General features: G+C 44.0%; 1 non-coding gene across 1 annotated transcript; it reads right to left on the bottom strand.

The window, feature by feature from the left end:
- Positions 1–201: 201 nt before the first annotated feature.
- On the bottom strand, positions 202–331 carry LOC128098055 (small nucleolar RNA SNORA70). Its single transcript, XR_008214088.1, has one exon. It is a non-coding gene; the product is annotated as a small nucleolar RNA SNORA70 (small nucleolar RNA).
- Between the last annotated feature and the right edge of the window lie 3458 nt (positions 332–3789).

Raw genomic sequence — 3789 nt, forward strand, 5'->3', positions numbered from 1 at the left:
ACTTCTCAGGTTCTGTGTCTTCACATGCATCTGCATTAAACTCGATGAAGGCCCAGTTCTTTGAGATGTGGCTCCTCTGGCATCCAGGGAACTTGAATTTGGCGCTGCAAAGCATCCATTACAAATTTCTTCATCTGCAGCTTGATGCAAAGTGACAGGGTGACCTGCCAGTGTAAATCCTGGTCATTGTATCCACCAGAAAACCATCTCCAGCATCCCATAGGGAAACCAATAGAAGCAGCAGGCTGGATACACTATCTAGGAAGCTGCTGCTTATATAGCCTTGCATACCAGACCCAGTGAGGAAGCTAGTCAACCTAGTTGGCTCTAAAATCACTTTTAAAAAACAAACAAACAAACAAACAAAAAAAACCTTTAATCTCAGCACTTGGGAGGCAGAGGCAGGTGAATCTCTATGAGTTCAAGGCCAGCATGGTCTACAGAGCGACTTCTAGGATAACCTACACAGAGAAACCCTGTCTCAAAAAAATAAAACAACAAAAAGCCACAAGTAAGTATTCATTTGTAGACATCATCCACAGTTGGGATACTGGGCCACCCTGCCCTACCCTGGGCCTTCTACCACAGCCATCATAGAGTTGGAGCAGGCAGCTAATTCTTATTCATGCCACACAGACTTCAAACGTTCTGCTGTGCCTAGGACATTGTAAGCCCTTGTGAGTAACAGCAACCTAATTATATTGTGACACACATTATTCTTAGATTATATTTCTGGGATCAGTTGCTTGTTGAGACAACAAGCTGCTTATGTTTTGGGGATTTCTGTTGTTATTTTTGTTTGGTTTTGTTTTGGTTTTGAGACAGAGTCTCATGTAGCCCAGGCTCGATGATGATGACCTTTAACTGATGATCCTTCTATATTGTCTTAGTTAGGGTTTCTATTGCTGTGAAGAGATTCCATGACCATGGCAACTCTTATAAAGGAAACGTTTAATTGGGGTGGCTCACTTATGGTTTCAGAGGTTCAGTCCATTATCATCATGACAGGGAGTCTGGCAGAGTGCAGGCAGACGTAGCTGAGAGTCCTACATCCTGCAGGCAACAGGAAGTCAACTAAAACACTGAGCGGTATCCTGAGCATAGGAAATCTCAAGGCCCGCCCCACAGTGACATACTTCTTCCAATAAGACCATAGATGCAAACAAAACCACACCTAATAGTGCCACTCCCTAGGAGATTATGGAGGCCAATTGCATTCAAACTATCACATATACCTTCCAAATCCTGGGATTACAGGCCTGGAACACCATGCCATTTTATACAGTGCCGGGGATAAAGCCCAGGGCTTTGTGTGTAGGCAGACACTCTACCAGCTGAGCCACATGCCCAGCCCTTGGATTCTTCTTCTTCTTCTTCTTTTTTTAACTTTCTTTTTATTTATTCTTTGTGTCTCTCATATCATGCATCTTGAGCCCATTCATTTCCCCATCCCTTCATATCTGCCCTCTGCCCTTGCAACCTCCCCCCCAAAATAAAATGAGAGAAAAAAGAAAAGGAAAATCAGTCTCATCACGGAAGCTGTAGTGTAACCACACTGAGTCATACAGTAATCCCTTTTTATCCATATATCTTTACTTGCAAGTGTTCATTGCAAAGAGTAATTGGTCTGGTTCGAGGCCTCTGGTTTCTGCTACACTGTCAATACTGGGCCCTCACTGGGATTCTTTTGAATATCCTGTTGCTCTGTGTCGTGGAGATTCTGCAGCTTTGGACTGGCCCCTTCATGTGCTCCAGCAGATCATAGATGGGGTGGGTGTTGGGGTAGGCCAACTCATAACCCTAGTTCTTGGCCTGGGTAGTTGCAGGGTTGGTTAGCCCACCTTGGATTGTTTTGCTTTTTTGTTTTGTTTTGTTTTGTTTTTAAATGAGTTTCTCACTGTAGCTAGGGCTGGCTTTAAATTTAAGGCAGTCCCCTACTTTAGTGCTGGGGTTACTGGTGTGAGCTAATACACATGGCCGATTTTTTAAAAATTGTTTCCTTCTGGAGAAATGCCAAATAATTTATATAGATAGCCTGCCCTCAAGGAGGTGAACCATATTCCACATTGTGAATTTGGGGCTGTGGATAGTGACTTCTTTCCAAAGAGTGAAGAATGGCCAAGGGAACAAGCACAGTGGATAAACATGGCTTGTATGACCTTAGTCATGTGCCCAAGGTTGACAACAGTGAACATGTGCATTCATTTACTAGGGTGTGGCGAAATGGCACGTCACTTCTATGATCTCTTCTAAAAATGCAAAAAATCATGAGAACGTCCCAACAAACACAACATTGTACCAAACACCTGACCAGTACTACCAAGAGCTGCAGTGGTTATCAAAAACAGAATTCCACGGGCACAGTGGCACACAGCCTTAATCTCAGCACTGGGGAGGCAGAGGCAGGCAGGTTTCGGAGTCCCAGGCTAGCCTGGTCTACAGAGTGACACTCGGTCTCCAAACATAAAACACACACACATGCACATGCACACACGCACACACCCCCCATCACCACCACCACCAACAACAACAAGCAAGGAAACTTCTGTCCCAGCAAAAGTTGCCTGTGAAGAAATGAAGACTAAATTCAGTGTATCTAGCTGAGCTCCTAGATGAGATAAAGCCAAAATCATTAGGAAAAAAAAAAAAAAAGGAAATATGAGCAAAGTAAGGACAAAAGCAAGGGTGGTATGTCAGGACTGGTCCATTAATTGTAACAAATGTATCTTGTCGGGTGCTCCAGCCAGAAAGGTTGGGAAGGCAACATGTGAGACCTCCATGGGAGCTTCGACGTGTTTCTGCAGATCTAAAATGAAAAGCTCACTAGAGAAGAGCACATAGACTGCAGGAGAAAAGTCCTTTTTATGTTATTTCCTTCTTCAGACATAGTTCCTGCTCACTGGACTAGAAGTCCACTTTGTCTTTTTATTACATGACTCACACACATTCTTGCTAGAAGAGAGCCACAGATGAGAAGGCATGCCTGGAACATTCGCCGTTTCGTTTGGATTGGAATACATGCCTGTAATGTAAAATGTGACCTGATAGAGTTCATCTGACTGAAATGGAGTGAAGGGCATTATCTTTATGTGTTTGGACTGTCTCTATATTTTTATTTTCCATGAGCTTGGGGGATGGAATAATGTTCAGAAGCGGGAAGAAGGCGAAAGAAAATCCATGTCTGCTTTCTGCTACTGTCTTTGAAATGAATTTCTATGATTCCCATTGATGGAGACGGTTTCTTGGTTATTCTCACTTTGAAGAGCGTGTCCTGAGCCTGAGACAGCCATTAGTGGCCGCTGTCCAATGGTACTGAGGTTTGTGAAGCTGTATGTAAACTGCCCACGAGTGGTGATGCCAGGCATCCACCTCTTCTGTGGTCCTCTAGCAGTGCTGGGGGCTGTCCATGTGTTTTAAGACAACAGCTTTAATACAGTGCTTTAGGCCCTCTAGGAAGGCAGAAGGTCCCAGATTTAACTGTTACTATGGGCTGACTGCTAGAAAGATAGACTAGAGAGCCATTTTTGTGAAGGGCATCAGTGGATTTTTAACAACGAAGTTTAGCAGTGGACTGTATTTTGTCTAGACACAAGGCTTCCCCACTTACCATTGTCTCATTTATGTGAGGAAAACTCTAGAGCCAAGGCTGAGTGTTGTGGCTGAGGTAGATCATCTGCCCAGCATGCCTGTGGCCCTGAGTTTCATTCTCAGCACGAGGGGGGTGGAGGGAGACCACCTGTCAAGTCTCAAACTTACTCCAATCTCATTTTTCTAATATAAAATTTGCCA

This window comes from Peromyscus californicus, unplaced genomic scaffold, assembly GCF_007827085.1.
Source record: "Peromyscus californicus insignis strain IS unplaced genomic scaffold, ASM782708v3 Scaffold_5__1_contigs__length_169319896, whole genome shotgun sequence".
Lineage (NCBI taxonomy): Eukaryota > Metazoa > Chordata > Mammalia > Rodentia > Cricetidae > Peromyscus > Peromyscus californicus.